Source organism: Mus musculus, chromosome 14, assembly GCF_000001635.26.
Source record: "Mus musculus strain C57BL/6J chromosome 14, GRCm38.p6 C57BL/6J".
Taxonomy (NCBI): domain Eukaryota; kingdom Metazoa; phylum Chordata; class Mammalia; order Rodentia; family Muridae; genus Mus; species Mus musculus.
The window spans coordinates 9999323-10019460 of NC_000080.6; the positions used below are offsets into that span (position 1 = coordinate 9999323).

Below are 20138 nucleotides of genomic sequence, written 5' to 3' on the forward strand. Positions count from 1 at the left end.
AGCTTAGTGGCTAAGAATGTGATATTCAAAGCCAGACTTTACAGCTCAGACCATAGCTCTGGTATATTTATCAGCTGCAAGACCTGAGCAAGCTGTATCAACTGTATTGGCTTCTGTAAGGATAACATAATATGAGCACATACATCCGAAGATTGTTTGGGAAACTGAATTGACTATTACTTCAAAGCCATTCTGCTTGCATCCCAAGACAAGAAGGAATGGTCAATAAATGCTAGTTATTGCAATGCTGTTTGTATCTTACTTATAAGTAAGGGATCTAACAGTGATAGTGGTTTGTCACTCAAATTACTATTATATTTCTTCTTTCTTATACTAGAAATGATTTGAAAGATTTAAAAAAAAACCCACAAAGGAGAAAATAACACAATTTTAATAAAATTGGTTAAATGAACAATTAAATAAAGGATATAGATAAAGAAAAGGCTAAGAATAAGAAAATGCCAAGAATTCTAAGGCTATGGCTGCTGTCATAGGATAATGGTGTGCGTTAGACTTTCAGGCATCCCAGCTCACAAAAGAAAACTGGATTTGCAGCAGCTTTTAGTGCCGATGGGAAGCACTCAATTATTTTGCTGGAGATAGAGCACAAAGCACTAAGGAGAATACATGTACCACATAATTAGTTAGCACAGAAGACAGTATTTTTGCCTCCATTGTCTTCCCTGCTTTGGATCCACACCTGTGTGCCATTCTAGGAACTCAGTGACAAAGTAGATACCAGAATGCTTTACTTTCAACTTGGCTATGAGACCTTCCATAGGCGTGTGGGTGGAAGTGATGACGTGTCCTACTTCTGCTTTATCTAAAAAGGTATCAAATGTGTCTTCTGGCCTTGTTGCACCTCTAGCATGGCCAGGACAATAGAAGTCAATGGAATAGGTAGTCTGCTTGCCAATAGAAGGAAGATGGAAAGCAAAGCAGAGTCAGACACTGCAGCACTGTGCAAAACCCCAAATGATTCACTCACCAAAACAAAATCAACACTGCATGACCTTGGGCTTAAGCTTCAGAATTTGGGGATGCTTTGACATGAAGTAAGAAAGCATGACTCAAACCATCAAATAATGTTAACTCCTTGCTTAATGATGCTAATAAGCAAAGTCTGAGGCTCAATAGTAAATAATTTAAAAAATAAGAAATAATAATAATAGCAACAATAACAATAGTACTGGTTATATGTCTTAGTCACTATGTATAACAGTAGGTATGGATAATTTCCTTTAATTTATTGAACCTTTAGTGTAGTTCAAAAGATATACTTATTTTGATTTTCTTCCCTAACCCACTTTGCCTTTGGCTGCTATAGGTCTATAATTCTGAATCTTGGAGAGGTAGGAGATGTGCTTGTGGTAAAATAATAATAATAAAATGAAATAACAGTAAAACAAAACAAAACAAAACAAAAAATGCTCCCTTAAACAAAGGTGCAAAATGAAATAGAGAAAGGCTCACTAAATTACTATAAGCTTTAGAGAAGTCTTGAATACTTTTTAATTATTCTAAGTTTTAATTCTTAAATAACTGAAATGGTCTTGGAAAATAGTGTGGCAAAGAGCAAGGCCTGTGTAAATAAATGGAAGGGTACAGATGCACTCAGATACATCCAACCTGCTTTCGAGAGAAAATATGAATTCTGGTGATATTATCTTTGGGTTTATTCAGAAGTCTTTTACTAAATCCCTTAGCATTGCCCTTTAACTAACTCTGACCCATCGGAAATCCTGATCATATGCTCCTATTGTCAGATGAGCAACCTACAGTGCATTTTCCCTTTGAATTCTGTTCCACTGAAAACAATACACAGCCTTTGTAGTCACCGGAAATTTTCCTGTGTGTGCACACAAGTGGCTCTTCAAATAATTTCTCTTCACTTCTGTTTCTCTTGATTTTGGTACCTCAAACAAATGACAGTCTCCATATCTACATTTATAGTATGTAAATTATGCAGAAGTTTCATCATGAGCTTTCAAATTTGTCTAATGATTTTTCATGAAGGCATGTGGGGCACATGATAATAGCCAGCAACAAAGCATGAGGAATTAAATCCAAGCCCATAGCACTCAGGCTATAAGCATCTCCAATATCTTTGGTCTACAATTTAGTTCAGACTTGAACACATTATAAAGATTTGAGACTTCTCCATATTCATGCAGTTTTAGAAAGATGGCTTTCTGATCCAGAATATTCAAAATTTGCCAGCAAATGATGTGGTCTTCGAGTTCACAAGACAAATAATAAAAAGGCGATCCTACTCCATATGCCATACTGGTGCATCTGACTGTTAAAGACGAAGGAATGTCTCAATCTGGATGACTGTGTTTTGAAAATAAAATCACTTCTGTAACCATCTTCAAACGCCATGTTACTTGATTTCCCCCCAAAGAGTGTGAACCTTAGATGGGAGCCAAAGGCTGCCAAGCCATTCCCACTGCTCCTTTGTTTCTCTTTTGAAGGCACCAGGTGCTATTGGTGAATGACCTCTCATCATCAGCTACGAAAATGTTACAGGAATTTCAGATCCTCGGTTAAATATTTTTAATATTCAGTAAGTACCCGACAGCTTAGTATTCAAAGCTTTCATTAATTCCCTCATTATTTCCTTGCGTATGACACTAACGAAAGTGTTTTCTCGTAACATGAGCATAAACAGTAAGAAACCGGGCTGGTGAAACGGCTCAGCGGGTAAGGGCACTGACTGCTCTTCCGAAGGTCCTGAGTTCAAATCCCAGCAACCACATGGTGGCTCTTAACTACCCATAATGAGATCCGATGCCCTCTTCTGGTGTGTCTGAAGTCAGCTACAGTGTACTTATGTATAATAAATAAATCTTTAAAAAAAATAACAGTAAGAAACCATGTATCCAAACCGGAGTTCCTACAGCTGCATATGATTGCAAACTAACTCAAAGTAACAAGCAAAATGATAAAAGGGGAGGGTGCTAAGCTGTAGACTAGGGCATCCATTGTTCAGCTTATTGACCTGAATGATGCCACTTTCACTGTGAATGGTATAGGCATCGGTGTCTGGTAAATATTTAATATAACTCCCTTAAAAACAGAAGTCACAAACTGTCCTAGCCTATGGTTAATTTAAAACTACTAACATGGTGATGTTGACTAGTACCCAGAATCATGAAACCATAACAATAGGCTATGGTGGCGTAGTACAAGCCAGTTCCAGCATTACTACATCCACGTAGTCAACCAAATGAGACCATAAATTTACTTCTTCCCTCTCTTCACTCATCTGCATTCCATTAGATTTGTTTCTCAGGAAGGTTTATTCTGCATAGTACTGAATTTCATTGCAGGGTCTGTGCCAGAAGAGCTCTATATACATTGACTTTGAATGTGCCCTCTCAACAGCCAATAGTGCAGCAGAGGAAGGGAATATTCTGAGCGCCCACGAGGGGTTAAGCAGGCTTCAGCAAACCCTCGGGGCATGTGGATGAAGGTGAACTTATCTGAACTGGGGGAAATTCTAGTCTCCTAAGGAGGGAAAAAAATTGTAGGTAAATATCATTAACTCCAGCTTTCAATTAAGTCTAATTAAACATGCACCTGAAGTTTACTTTTTCAGAGTGTATTATACAATTAAGACTTCCTAGTGTGTGTCCACATGCAGTAAAAATTTGGGCCAAAGATATAAGATCCATGAAAATGAAATGTATTTGGATGACAAATAGGCTGCTACAATATAGAGAAGCCGTCTTCAGTCCTGGCTAAATACAAATAGTGAAGCTAAATAATTGCTGCATAAATTTATTAATAGAACTGCTAATGTCGTACATCTCACATCTACATTTTGACACACAATCTTTTATTTTTCTGTTACCGAGGAAGAAAAATGAAGGAGCGGAACTGTTAATGCTGCTTGCAACTAAATTGGATTTTCCACCAGAGGAAGCTGTGCAGCAGAAGCTATTTGGAAAAAGCAAAACAGTGCTCACAAAAGAGTATTAATGAGTCCAACCAGGGGAAAGCCTCCTGCAAGACAAACAAAGCATTTCAAAGCCACTCTCAGGACAGCAAGCCTGCTGGATGCTTTGAATTCCCTGTTGTTGTTGTTGTTGTTGTTTTTGTTTGTTTGTTGTTGTTTTTGTTTGTTTGTTGTTGTTTTTGTTTTGTTTAGGTTTGTTTTGTTTTGGTTTTGGTTTTGTTTTTTTTGCAGAAATAATCTTACCTGTGAACTGAACATAAGACCTAGTAGAGATTTAGAATAAGAACACTTCAACTGTGGGTCTTTCTGATTTAAGAAAAGAGACCCCAGTCAGTGGCTTTGGGTTTAGAAGGAAACCTATGTATCCTGCCATCAAACTGAGACACAGCGGGAACAAGATGTAAGCTCCATAGGACCTGTGCCTCCATCTGTCTCCAACACAGCTGGCATCACAATACACAGGTGAAAGTCTGCCCAGCAGAACACAAAGAAAATGCAAGCCTGCTCTGGCTTTACCCTGGGTGGACCGTTCCCAGCCTGATGGCAGACTTTTAAAAATCTTATTTGTTTAGCTATTCAGGAGAAGGAAATAACATTGAAATAGAGGGAAAAAAAACTTAATTATATCTTCCTTAAGAAAAGGAACCCCTTTCACACTTTTTTCTTTCCCACCCAGTGAAGCCAGCTGCAAAACTACGGCTGCTGAAGAGTGCTGCAGGGAGAGTGGAGCAGTTGGTGAATGGCATCAGTTAAACAAATCCAGGACCATTTGTGCATGGTTTTAGGCCTATTGCCATGGTATTTGAGAGCCTAGCCGGGCCACAATTAGGACAGCAGAAAATTGCAGCCAGGGGCTCTGACTGACTCAGTTGTCACTAAGCATCTTCAGTGGTAAAGTGGCCTCTGTATAGGGAGTTAATATGGAAACTTTCCCTTTCATGCCCTACACCAGATTACTGGCAGGAAATGAAGCCGTCAAATATTGTCTGTTGTGCCCAATGGAAATGTCTGAAATGGTATCATTTGATGATCATGTTCGCAAGGAATACGGTATTATCTACAATTGCCGTAGCTAGGGAGAAACAATGCAAACTTCCAGCCCTTTCAGTGGAGCAGTGTCATACAGCATTCCTACTGACAAGGCCTGGAGTTGCATATCACATGGCTTGCCATATGTGAACACATTAACATATTTGAAATAGGATCAGTTGACTATGAACAGGTCAAAGATGAGGCAAGTGTTTGAAGATGGGGGGACCCTAAACCTTCTATTGCATTACATAGTGAAAAATAATTGTAGGCACATGGGATAACAGGTGTGTGTCTGAATATTAAAAGACGTCTATGTAGCTATTCCATTAATATATGCAGCACCTCTGGCCTAAACTCATTAAATTACTTGGAAAAATGTCTACTGTGTGGTATAGTTTGTACCCATGTGTGTGTAAGCACATATGTGTGAAGGATGTGCATAGATCCTAAATCATTCTCCAGTTTATTTTTTGAGATAGGGTTTCTTCCCTAACCGTTAGCTCAATGACTTGGCTAGACTGGCTGATGAGAATACCCCGGAGGAATCCTAAAACCTCTGCCTCCTCAGTGATGGGACAACAGGTATTTTCTCTGTACCCTGGCCTTTTTACATGAGTAACTCGGGTATTTACAATTGTAATGGCAAACTCTTTAATGACTGAGCCCTCTCCACAGTCTGGAAGATGCTGCCAGAGGACAGGAAGCCCTGAGTCTACAGAAGAGCAAACATTTGTGACCCTCATAGTACCTTTCCTGCTTTTCAGGAATAAATTTAACATCATGCATGGACCCAATCATCCATACTCTTGCTCTGTAAGCTTTAAGTAGAGCCCCACCCCTACTGAGGAAAACTCATGCCCTGTGGAATCAACAGAAGCACCATACTTCTATGGCCACAGGATGGAGACATGACATGCACTGTCCTAACCACAGGATGTCACAGAGACATAGCAAAATAAGCCTGTGTTTTTCTTCTGATGGAGCCACATTGTCAACACCTGTCAGGACATATTTGCAATTCTTTTGATATGAGAAATTGGGGACCACAGTATGGTAATTTCTCACTATGGTTTAAATGTGTTTAAATATATCAAGGGCTCTAGTCTCTTAGGCTGTCTTAGAAGTCTCTCCCATGGAATTTTTTTGGTTTTGCTCATTAACTTGTAACAATTCAATCATTTTATTTTACATTTTATTTACAAAAGGAAATAAGCAAGAAATACAATTTCCTTATGTAACATACCTAAAAGCTTTCAATAACTCATCATAAGGTTGAAGTGGGAGCATAAAGTGTCTAAAAGATCCTACATGAAGAAGACTGGACATGGGACTGTTGTAATTCTGCATTTATGCCTCAGCCAATGTATTTACTCAGATTTAAGAGCAGTAAGTCTCTACATGGTCCATCCTTTCATCTTAGCTCCCAATGGAGGAGCTAGAGAAAGTACCCAAGGAGCTAAAGGGATCTGCAACCCTATAGGTGGATCAACATTATGAACTAACCAGTACCCCGGAGCTCTTGACTCTAGCTGCATATGTATCAAAAGATGGCCTAGTCGGCCATCACTGGAAAGAGAGGCCCATTGGACACACAAACTTTATATGCCCCAGAACAGGGGAACGCCAGGGCCAAAAAGGGGGAGTGGGCGGGTAGGGGAGTGGGGGTGGGTGGGTATGGGGCACTTTTGGTATAGCATTGGAAATGTAAATGAGCTAAATACCTAATAAAAAATGGAAAGAAAAAAAAAAAGAAAAAAAAAAGAAAGCCACATGAAAAAAAAAAAAAAAAAAAAAAAAAAAAAAAAGAGCAGTAAGTCACGCCTTAACTAAAAGTTGAATTCTCTAATCATCATGTGATGGGAATTCTAGCAAATTAGCTCATATGCCTGAATATAATATAGATCAGGATATTCAAAGGATGTAAAATTCTGATCATTTCTCACAAATCCCAACATCAGCAACAAATCTAAGCCAACGACTCCTTCTCTGAGTCACTCTCGAAGCCTCTAAACTCACCTTTCCCTGACTTTCCTCCCAAATAGTCTATTTACCCAACAACCAGGAAATCCTTAAAGAGAGATCAAATGGCAGTGCACTGCAGCAGTCTCCCCGGTCTCCCCTTACAAACTCCTGGCCACGCTCTGAAGGGCTTTTCCACTTGAGACTCATGTCTATTTATGCAACCCAGATTCCTGGAATACACTCACAAGGCTGAAGCCCTCGTGGTTTAAGAAGACTCTTAAAATATCAAAAGTACAGAAGAGAAGCCAGCAGGCCTCAGGCTCTGCAAAAGTGTTAGAACTCTGCTTCACTCTAGTTCATACTGAAGCATCATTTCTTCAACAAGTCTTTTCCATACCTCATTTAAGTTATTATCTTTGGGCAGGGACAATGACTCAGGGGATGAGAGTGTATATTGCTCTTACATGGGGCCTGTGTTCAGTTCCCAGCAACTCAGTAGGGTGGCTCACAACCATTTGTAACTCCAGCATTAGGGAATATGACACTCTCTTCTAAGCTATAGACACCTCCCTCAATGTAAATAAACCTACACACACACACACACACATTCATGCATATGTGTGTTCCCACAAATGAGATAAAAACACATACATGCACACATACCACAAACACCACACATACAATCCTATACACTGACATACAAACACAAATCCCCACACAAGCACACACCACATACACTCGATGCAAATACATATCGCACATACACACACCTTATAGAAACATACACAACCCACATACACATGAATCACACATCCCAACACAAATATATATCACATGCATACACACACACACACACACACACACACAAATCTAAAAATTAGTATCTCTTTCCAAAAATTCACTGTTCTTGTCCCCTTTCTTTTGGTACCCTCTACTATCCACTGAAACGTAGTCTTCTTGGACATGAAGATTTGTCTATGTTTTATTTGTTGCAGTAGCACCAGAAAAGATGCTGGCTACACAAGTTGATCGATAACATGTTGGTGAATCAGTAAAGGAGAAATTGAATCTTGTATAAAATGATCCATTTTAAATAAATGGTCAGACCTTTCAAGTGTAAGACTGGGAGTCTGATTCACTGAAATGAGCAAGATTTAGGGTTCAATCCTCAGCACAATGATTGCAAATATCGTGTGTATTTAAAAGTTTTTCTATCAGGGAATTTGATTTAAAAATGCTATGAGTAAGTATCTCTTTGTAGGAATCAATACTCATGTGTGCACAGAGATGCACAGCATGCAATTAAACAAATCATTACATTTTTATCTAAAATCACAAATTAGAATAATAATAGTATATTGTCCTAAACACATAGAAAAAAATTAATTGATCCCTTTCTTAAACTATAAACCCACAGAGAAGGTAAAATACAGGGTATATGCACAGGGTAAGGAAACTCAAGAACAACGAAGACCAAATTGTGGACACTTTGCCCCTTCTTAGAATTGGGAACAAAACACCCATGGAAGGAGTTACAGAGACACAGTTTGGAGCTGAGACGAAAGGATGGACCATCTAGAGACTGCCATATCTGGGGATCCATCCCATAATCAGCTTCCAAACGCTGACACCATTGCATACACTAGCAAGATTTTGCTGAAAGGACCCAGATATAGCTGTCTCTTGTGAGGCTATGCCAGGGCCTAGCAAACACAGAACTGGATGCTCACAGTCAGCTATTGGATGGATCACAGGATCCCCAATGGAAGAGCTAGAGAAAGTAACCAAGGAGCTAAAGGGGTCTGCAACCCTATAGATTTGTCCCACCAGTATCCCCCGGAGCTCGTGTCTCTAGCTGCATATGTATCAGAAGATGGCCTAGTCGGCCATCAGTGGAAAAAGAGGCCCATTGGTTGTGCAAACTTTATATGCCTCAGTCAGTACAGGGGAACGCCAGGGCCAATAAGTGGGAGTGGGTGGGTGGGGGAGTGGGTGGGGGAGGGTATGGGGGACTTTTGGGATAGCATTGGAAATGTAAATGAAATAAATACCTAATTTAAAAAAAAGAAGACAAAAAAAAACAGTTTTCCAGCCACAGGCAGTTTTACATGATACAAAAATGGAGACTTAATAACTTGTATTCAACTACAGGAAGAATCAAGACATTTTAAGAAAATGATGTAAACTACCATATGACAAAGGAAAAGGAGCCAGGCACAGCCCACAAAGGGTGTCAGCACTTTTCTCTTAGGAAGCACTATACAATGGCATCTTAGGAATTCCTTCTCAATCCTCTACAATCTGTCCTTCCTGTATTTTACATGGCATGTTTTCTGGGAGTAAGGATGCCAGTAGTATCATCCTTGAGCACAGGAGATATTATACCTTTAAAAAACAGAATTTTTATAACTTTCCTATGACAAAACACTTTATGTTACTGCTCTGATTTGGCGGTCTCTATATTATAATGTTATAACACCACAATCGCAGGTAACACTTATATTAACTTTTTGGATTCAACAACAATTTTAAAAGTATCAAATGAACACTTAGAATTGTTTATTTTTCTTTATGTATAAAAGTGTCTTACCTGACTGTATATATGCAAACCAAGTGGATGCCTGGTGCCTGCCAAGGTCAGAAGAGGGTGTTGGATCTCCTGGACCTGAAATTTGGATTGTTGTCAGTCACCTTGTAGGTGCTAAGAACTGAACCCAGGTCCTATACCAGAGCAGCAAATAATATAATGCTTGCGCTAAATCTCTAGCATCCCAAAGCATAGTTTTTAATGCACCAAAAGAAGGCTGAGCGAATCTGGGGCACTTGGTATAATAAATGATGCATTGCTCATGGTTAAACTAACAGCTGACTTGTGTCTCCTGCATCTGATGCATTACTTCCACAGGCAACAAGTGAGAATCAGAACAGCTTACCATTGCCTTACGATTTAGGACTTGATAGCTTTACTTTTATTTTTGGCTACATTTATTTGTTTGTTTGTTTGTTTGTTTATTTTTGTGTTTTTGAGACAGGGTTTCTCTGTGTAGCCCTGGCTGTCCTGGGACTCATTCTGTAGACCAGGCTGGCCTGGAACTCAGAAATCCACTTGCCTCTGCCTCTCAAGTGCTGGAATTAAAAGTGTGCGTCACCACTGCCAGGCTTGGCTATATTTATAAAAGTTCTTTAATGCAGACCAAAAGAAGTCTCAATCTTCCAGATGAAATTTAGGAAAAAAAGAAAAAAAAAAAAAGATTTTGCCTTGGTCTCCCAGCTATGTTGTTCTAGAGCTCAGGTCAGAACCCATGTTTGCTAGTGGCCTGTGCACATGTCTTTCTATCAACCACAGTCTCTGAAGGCACCAAGTGAAATGATCTTATCTTTCTTACACAATTCACCAGAAAATCAAAATTTAAAAGAAGAAGGTTGAGGACTGAGGCAGTTAAAAGAGGAAGGGATGGGGAGACACGACAGAGGAAGAAGACATCCCCCCCAAAACCCTGTGATCACCCCCCCATCCTCATAAATGAGTGATAAATTTCACTTAAAATTGCCTTTGTTTAGTCTCAGTGCTATGCCCAACTGTACCTAAACCCTTTTTGTGTTTTAATTTCAATAAAAGCACTAATTACTATGAAGAAATTTTATTTTGAGGTTTATCATAAATATTGGTTATCACAAAATTCTTAATTAAGAAACGTTAGAAAGCCCAGGTCTTTCTCAATTGCCGGGGGTTCAGACTATACAGGAACACCTTCTTGTCTTTCTTCTTCTAGAATAAGAAACACTCGTGTCTAGATTAAGTCAACAGTAGCCCAGACTCATTGCCATAGTGGGAGCATATCTTCCCCAAGCCTCAGTCATCCATTTACTGTGTCCTGTGTGTCTGAGTTGTGCAGCGTGCTGGGCATACAATGGAGAGCACTGGCAGAATGGTTCTGATCCTTTAGAGAGGAGGTCCTTGTGAGGAAGACACGAGCAGATAGCAAATAAACTGGGACACTGATGATGCATAATGAAGATAATTCTTATACTGGATTCTTTGTCTGTTGCTCTGATAAAATATCCTAAGAAATGCAATATAAAGGGGAAAGGGTTTATTTTGGCTCCCAGCTCCAAGGTAGGATCCATCATGTTAGAGAAGTCAAGGCAGACCATGATGCAGCTGGTAACATCGAATTCACAATCATGAAACAGAGCAATGAATGTCAGTTCTCAGTTTACCTTGCACTTTATATAGTCTGAGATCTCAGTCTAGGGAATGTGCCACTCAGAATGGACAGACCTTCCCACTTTAATTACCCTAACCAGATATTTGATACCTGCCTAGAGTCTAGTCTCCTGGGTGATTCCTGGTCTTACAATTTTGGTAAATTAGGTTAACCATCCCAACTCCCTGGAGAGGTGAGTCAACGAGTTGCTGTTAATGAGAATTGCTTCCCAAACCACACCTGCTTTAGTCCATAATATTTCTCTTACGAGGTGGCTAACGAATTGGTCAGAAACTCAGTAGGCTATAGTAGAGCTGTTATCAAGAATATAAGACAGTTTACTATAAGAAAAGTCATGAAAAGTTAGTTATTCAAAAATAAAATTAACATAGTAGAGCTGAAATCTTGCCAGTACAAAAATGGCCTCTTTGTAACTCATCAAGGTATAGTGACTCAATTTGACAAGAAGTGTATTGCCAATAAATCTACAAGTCTGTTTCCAATTAATACAAACTTACAATATTCCAAGCTGTTATTAGATTCCAATTAATAACTTGTGATGCTTCATTAATGCAAATATGCTTTCAGTGGTGCTAAACCTTCATTAGTGAAATGGGTCCTATGGCATGACTATTTCATATGATAATGGGACAATGATTAAAAGGCACAATTAATCATTTTCTTCTACTAAATAATCTCTATGACAATTTACTTATGCCTGTATGAAACATTTGTTTCATGTAAAATGCCAATTTATATTTTGAATTATTCAATGCATAGGAAAGCAGAGTTACCACACTAATATCTATTCCTTGCAAAGAATCAAATGAGCAAGTAAGGTGCTAAAAAACAAGGAAGGCTATAGAGTTTGTGGGTTTGTGTAGCCTATGTGACACACTGCAAAAGCAGTAGATGCCAGTTGTACAGTTGATATTAATTCCCCACTCCTGTATCTCCTGTAGGTTGAAGCCAATCACAGACACTGAGCTAAACACAGAAAATGCAACAGAACTCACTCCCACCCAAAATGATCTGTGTGACTTTAGACAGCTTTTGTAACTTAGCCATGACTGGTTTGTAGCCTAGCCTGGCCTTAAACTCACAGCAGACTTCCTTTGCCAGACCCCCAAGAGCTGGTATTGCAACTCAACTCTATCACATTTGGCTAAAGCATCTTTTTGATTCTGTTTAGTTTGTTGCTTGTAATAAGATCTCCCTGTACATCAACTTATACTCCAACCACCATCCATGAAAAGCCTATCCCTCTTAATGACATTTTTAAAGTTCCTAATGTTACTCATTGGCACAAGACAGAGTTTCCAAAAAACACATAATCCTCCCATTTATGTAAACAGTAGTTTTAAAAACTCTATTGAAATTTCATCTTAATTGTTGCGTAGTAACCACCAAATGATGTCAACTGTGTTCTAGTTTAAAAAAGAGAACTGTAAAAAATATTGATCTATCATTTTGGTGTCTAAAATTAAGAAACTGTCTTAAAGCTAGTTAAAGACTCAGCAATTATAGTAGCCTTATATTATAAATGCACCCTAAAAATATAAAACACAATTTTTAGAAATTCTATTTTAATAGTTCAAATACTATCCTCTACTCTCTTCCTAATGTTCATAACTGTTTCCTTGGAAACAGAAATAATACTGAGTCTTGGTTAACATGTGTTAATATGCTCACACAACTGTATTTTCTTCAATACTGACAGTCCCTACTTAGACTGTATGGCTTGATAATTTAGTAGAAATCATACTCTGAGCTGGATATTTTGATCTTTTCTTGGACTGGTAATATGTGGTCCAACAATCCTTCCCAATGCATGGATACAGCATTGAGCCAGAGCTGTCAACAGTCACACAATTGTTAAAGGAAGCAGTGGATCTTCTAGAGGGTTCTGTACTTCCTAAGCTCTCATATCCAGTAATGCAGCAAGAGTTATCTCAATTTCAACTTACCAATTAGCTTTTATTCTGACCTTGTGAGGGATTTATTGGGCTATTGCTCCATAGTAACTGATGGAGCATTTGTATACGATATTAAAGACATAAGACACATTATATATGACACATGATTGAAATGATATCTGTATTTAAACAGCTGTCCTTTAATCAGGAATAAACATTGATTATGATATGTGTTCTATGCAGTAATGGTTTCAGTGTGTATGTGCCATATGTGTATATATGCCAGACCTGGGAGTCTAATAGAAGTTAGGAAACAGGCCCAACAGCAAGGAATCAGGGCTCAGAAGTAGCCATATAGCCATAAGGAAAGACAGCCATCTACTGTTGCATGGAAAGTCCAGTTGCTCTGTAAGAAGGTGCTTGACCTTTATAAAGCTCTGATACCCTGGCCCTTTGAGGGCTTTGAATGAATATTCTCTAATATTCCTTCATGTTTAAACACAATATAATATTCTTAAGAAAGAATAATAATAGCTCTTAGGATCAGCAGCCAGAGTTTCTGTGTGGGGCAGACAGACGCAGGCAGCAAAGGCTCAGATGGAAAAGCTTGGAACAACAGTGAGAGGGGAGAGAGCAGAAAATGTAGATGTCGATGATTTCTGAAAAGTATGTAGTTTGCATTCTAGATAACCTTTAAGCCATGTTTGCACTTCACGGCTGGAAACGTGCTTGAGTTGCAGCCAGCCTGTTCTCGGCTATAGAAACCAGAAGGTCACAATTTCATAATGCAGCAAGGTCAGGGAGGCATAGTGACTCGAGGCATCATGGGTGGCCCCAGAGCTTTTGAGCTCTTTGCTCCATAGTCAAAATGAAACTCTGCCTTTAGGCTATTTGCCCAAATGGTGATTATGTGGGTTCTAGTAGCTATTGCTAAGCTCTGCTCAATTTCTGAAAAAGACTGGTTTTTCTTTTACAGAAGTACAGGCACGCCTCCTTTTACCTCTATGGGGCCAAATTGGTTTAGATGACCTCATCTCTGAATCAATACCTGGCAAAGGGGGTGAAATTGCTCTGACTGGGAAGAAAGAAGGCAAGAAGGGAGAAAAGAGAAAAAGAAGACGGGGAAATTAGGAAAGAGGGAGAGAAGGAGGAAAAGGAGGGGAGGGGAGAGGGGAGAGAATCAGGACAAGCTAAGCTTTCAAGCTTCTGAAAGCTAGCATGACATTCATTAGGCTTAGACTTGGATGCCACTCCCCTCCCAGTGCACAGTGTTCTCTTGATGCATATAAACAATCTCCCTAAACACCAACAACTCAGTAGAGGTCATTTGAGACACTATAAATGAAGATAAGCAAGAGGTTTCATAGCTCTGTCTAAACATAGATAAAAAGGCCATTGCTCAACTCTTAAGATGCCAACCATCTCTGTCCTTTGAGTAATGACAGTAACTGCTCCTTCAAGACTAGCAATGGTTTAAGCCTAACTCTAGGCTGTACTCCCTAGAGAGATTTATTGAGACATCAAGTCATAGATATCTTGTTCACGACTGTTTCCACAGACACTCTATACTGTGAGAACAGAATGAATCTAGCTTTCTCTGGACACCCCTTCCCACAACCTAACCAATGTCTAGATTGTCTTAAACACCCTCTCTCTAAGATATTCTATCATTCTTCATGGTGCTGGCTTTCTGATGGAATAAATAATAAGTCTGTGTAGTCAAGTGTATGTTGATAGTTTCCAGCTGGGGACACTGTGCTCATTTTAGAGGAATGTTCTTGAGACTCTTGTCATCATTAATCTCCTAAAGGGCCTTCTGTTGAAACCATCCCTTATTTTTGAAACATTGTTGTTTTAGTGGCATTTAAATTCTGGGTATTGCTCTGAGGTAGAGGGTCATTATATTGACCACGATGGTCTCAAACTTGTGATCTTCCTGCATTGGCCTCCTGATGCATTAAATGAATGCATCACCCTAGCTGAAGTCTACCTTTGAAACTTTGCATCCATATCTGCTGATGTGCTGCAGATCTACTGTGTTTTATGCATAAAAATGTGGTTTTCCTAATTTACCTACAGTAATAGATTAACTGCCACAGACTGTAGATTGGAATAACTCCAGTCTGGCTTCAAATCGTTTCTTGACAGGTCTTTTGTGGTGGCAAAAAGAAAAGTACGTAATATATGTCTCACATCACAGACTGACCCACAGAGCGGACACTGTGTGGCTCCAACTCTGACTGCAGAGAAGACATCCTTACAAGAATATGTGCTGCCTGAGTTGAGTTTCCCTTGGTGCATGCTAAGTGCACAAACAAATGTCTCAAAAGCAAAAGTCCTTAAAGTAAAAAAAGAAAATGTCGATGGCAGGGGATGAGTGGGAAGAGAATATGTAGCCTATGATGGAAAGAGACTTGCAAGGACACTAAAGAAAAGAGACTCACAAACATATTGGATTACAATTACTAACTGTCCCCAGCTAAAGAGTAGCCGAAAGACATTATCTTAGAGTTTGTCACTCATTCCCACAAGAGGGATGAATGAGCGGGATTATCATGCTATTCCTTTTGACCATTAGAAATTAGGCAGGGAACATTATGAGCCCAGGAAAAAGATCTAAATGTAAGATGCTGATGACACAGAAAATCATCCTGGGGAAACGGTTCTAGAATTTATGTCCTGTAACTGTTTCGGAGCACAAAGCCTGTTCTCTGTGTAAGTAAAACCGGCTTGCTTAGCAAATGGGGGGATTTCCTTCCTCAAAACTAGAAATTAAAAAGCAGTGACGAATGACTTCATTTATCTGCCAGAGGCATGGGAATTCTATTTAGCTAATAGACAGCACTGGTCGTTTGAGCTCAGTTTGCTGCTGGTGGTCACAGGCTGAGACAGACTCTCTTCCCCAAGAGCTGCATTTGCCACATTTTCTGAGCACTCTTCTCACAGTTTGCATTGTTTGTCTTTACATCTGTCTTTTTGTCCCGACTGCCAGATAATTCAGGATCCACAAAGAAACGTGTTTTCTAAGGTCAAGTGATCCACTCAGTCAGATTTTGCTCAAGCCAGAGCCAGGAGCTGATTTTACACAATCGCTGGAAGAAGATGGCTTTTGTGATGAGCATCTGCTGTTTTGTTAAAAATGTGGTTAAAGACATTAACAGAAGTGACATTACCAGCTGTTGTAATGTCAGGCAGTTTAGCTAAACTGTTTTGTATCAAACAACAACACATGATACTCAAATCAATTCTCAACCAATAATGTAACGCTACTTATAAAACAGAGCTGAGTGCAACTGAGAATGAGCAACCATGAGTCTGTACAACTAAAAATGAGGTTGAGGTGGGGGGAGGTGTGGAAGAGAGAGAGAGAGAGGGAGAGAGAGAGAGAGAGGTGCTAATTATGATTTCTTCTAGTCAGACAGTAGATGATACAATACTGATAATTTTCTTCTTTTTTAATTAGATATTTTCTTTATTTACATTTCAAATGTTATCCCCTTTCCTAGTTTCCCCTCAGAAAATCCACTATCCCCTCCCCCTTCCCCCTGCTCACTATCTTGCCTACTCCAGCTTCCTGGCCCTGGAATGGGCCATAGAACCTTCACAAGACGAAGAGCCTCTCCTCCCATTGATGACCAATCAGGCCATCCTTTGCTACATATGCAACTAGAGCCATGAGTCCCACCATGTGTTTTCTTTGGTTGGTGGTTTAGTCCCAGGGAGCTCTGGGGTACAGGTTAGTTCATATTATTGTTCATCCTATGGGGCTGCAAACCCCTTCAGCTCCTTGGGTCCTTTCTCCAGCTCCTTCATTAGGGACCCTGTGCTCAGCTCAATAGATGGCTATGAGCATTCACTTCTGTTTTTGTCTGACACAGGCAGACCCTGTCAGCAGACAGCTATATCAGGCTCCTGTTAGCAAGCTCTTGTTGGCGTCCACAATAGTGTCTGGTTTTGGTGGTTGTTTATGGGATGGATCCCCAGGTGAGGCAGTCTCTGGATGGTCATTCCTTCTGTCTCTGCACTGAACTTTGTCTCTGTAACTCCTTCCATGGGTATTTTGTTTCCCCCTTCTAATAAGGAACAAAGTATCTATACTTTGGTCTTCCTTCTTCTTGAGTTTTATGTGTTTTACAAATTGTATCTTGGGTATTCTGAGCTTCTGAGCTAATATCCACTTATCAGTGAGTGCATAACATGTGTGTTCATTTGTGATTGGATTACCTCACTCAGGATGATATCCTCCAGATCCATCATTTTGCCTAAGAATTTCATAAATTCATTGTTTTTAATAGCTGAGTAGTACTCCATTGTGTAAATGTACCACATTTTCTTTATCCATTCCTCTGTTGAGGGACATCTGGGTTCTTTCCAGCTTCTGTCTATTATAGATAAGGCTGCTATGAACATAATGGAGTATGTGTCCTTATTAGATGTTGGAGCATCTTCTGAGTATATGCTCAGGAGTGGTATTGCTGGATCTTCCGGTAGTACTATGTCCAATTTTCTGAGGAACTGCCAGACTGGTTACCAGAGATGTTGTACCAGCTTGCAATCCCACCAGCAATGGAAGAGTGTTCCTTTTTCCCTACATCCTCACCAGCATCTGCTCTCACCTGGGTTTTTTGATCTTAGCCATTCTGACTGGTGTGAGGTGGAATCTCAGGGTTGTTTTGATTTGTATTTCCCTGATGACTAAGGATGTTGAGTATTTTTTAGGTGCTTCTCAGCCATTCAGTGTTCCTCAGTTGAGAATTCTTTGTTCCCTAAAATTTTAATAGGGTTATTTGGTTTTCTGGAGTCTAACTTCTTGAATTCTTTATATATATTAGATATTTGCCCTCCATCATATTTAGGATTGGTAAAGATCTTTTCCCAATTTTTTGGTTGCTTTTTCGTCTTATTGACAACTTCCTTTGCTTTACAGAAACATTGCAGTTTTATGAGGTCCTATTTGTTAATTCTCGATCTTTCAGAACAAGCCATTGGTGTTCTACTTGGGAATTTTTCCCCTGTGTCCATATGTTCAAGGCTATTACCCACTTTCTCCTCTATAAATTTCAGTGTCTCTGGTTTTATGTGGAGTTCCTCAATCCACTTAGACTTGAGCTTTGTACAAGGAGATTTATCCTAAAACAAAAGGATATACCTTGTCCTCAGCATCTCATGATACCTTCTCCAAAATTGACCACATAATTGATCACAAAACAGTCCTAAACAGATAATTTTCACACACACACACACACACACATGCAGACACAGACATATATACACACACACAGACACACAACCTATGCTTCAAACACAAAGCAAATATAATTATTCACTCAGTACTCTGATAGTGTGAGGGGGAAACAACAAATTAATTATGTAATATGCTTACAGTCACAAAAAAAAAAAGAAAAAAAAGAAAAAGAAAAAGAATGATTGGGTTCCTGGCCAGTTAAAGTCTGGCTTCTGTCCTTGAGTGTTCATACCCCCTGCCTGAGGAGAGTGACTGTCAGGAGAGAGGACCTGCCTTGTGGAGCTGTGTTCATCTGCTCTATTTTTATCTGCCCATCATTTTTAATTATCAGGTCATTAAAAGGTGGCAGATCAGTAGCATAGCCAACTGTGTTGCCCTTCTGGCTGAGAAGTCTGCAGCAGTTGATGAAATGGACCCCCACCACATGTTTATCATAGAGCCTGTAAAAGCAAAATGGTACCAAATCAGCGAGGTATACAGCCATGATCAATCTGGGACACATGCTCAGTTTTCATAACTGTGATGAGAAGAGGGTCTGATTCATAACCACTGCCTAGGGATCTGCAAGTCTTTTAATAATGAAAGTTACAAATGCTTAGTTCATAGGGCCTGGGCTAAGTTCTGCTTCCAGACATAGTACTACCGGAGGATCCAGCAATACCTCTCCTGGGCATATATCCAGAAGATGCCCCAACAGGTAAGAAGGACACATGCTCCACTATGTTCATAGCAGCCTTATTTATAATAGCCAGAAGCTGGAAAGAACCTAGATGCCCCTCAACAGAGGAATGGATACAGAAAATGTGGTACATCTACACAATGGAGTACTACTCAGCTATTAAAAAGAATGAATTTATGAAATTCCTAGCCAAATGGATGGACCTGGAGGGCATCATCCTGAGTGAGGTAACACATTCACAAAGAAACTCACACAATATGTATTCACTGATAAGTGGATATTAGCCCCAAACCTAGGATACCCAAGATATAAGATATAATTTGCTAAACACATGAAACTCAAGGAGAATGAAGACTGAAGTGTGGACACTATGCCCCTCCTTAGATTTGGGAACAAAACACCCATGGAAGGAGTTACAGAGATGGAGTTTGGAGCTGAGATGAAAGGATGGACCATGTAGAGACTGCCATAGCCAGGGATCCACCCCATAATCAGCATCCAAACGCTGACACCATTGCATACACTAGCAAGATTTTATTGAAAGGACGCAGATGTAGCTGTCTCTTGTGAGACTATGCCGGGGCCCAGCAAACACAGAAGTGGATGCTCACAGTCAGCTAATGGATGGATCATAGGGCTCCCAATGGAGGAGCTAGAGAAAGTAGCCAAGGAGCTAAAGGGATCTGCAACCCTATAGGTGGAACAACATTATGAGCTAACCAGTACCCCGGAGCTCTTGACTTTAGCTGCATATATATCAAAAGATGGCCTAGTCGGCCATCACTGGAAAGAGAGGCCCATTGGACTTGCAAACTTTATATGCCCCAGTACAGGGGAATACCAGGGCCAAAAAGGGGGAGTGGGTGGGCAGGGGAGTGGGGGTGGGTGGATATGGGGGACTTTTGGTATAGCATTGGAAATGTAAATGAGTTAAATACCTAATAAAAAATGGAAAAAAAAAATAAAAAAATAAAAACTCAAAAAAAAAAAAAAAAAATTCTGCTTCCAGTAAAGTTGATGTGACTGAGTCCTCAGGAAAACAGTACATGCAAGGGTATCTTCCTCGTGGCTGGAAAACAAAGGCACATGCTGTGCAGAAGGATGTTGGCCAGGGACAGAAGGGATACTGCACATG

The 20138-nt window shown here is 39.8% G+C and overlaps 1 protein-coding gene across 7 annotated transcripts in view; it reads right to left on the reverse strand.

The window, feature by feature from the left end:
- The window catches only part of Fhit (fragile histidine triad gene), a 1611970-nt gene that overhangs the window by 449231 nt on the left and 1142601 nt on the right, over positions 1 to 20138 (reverse strand). The window lies entirely within an intron of this gene.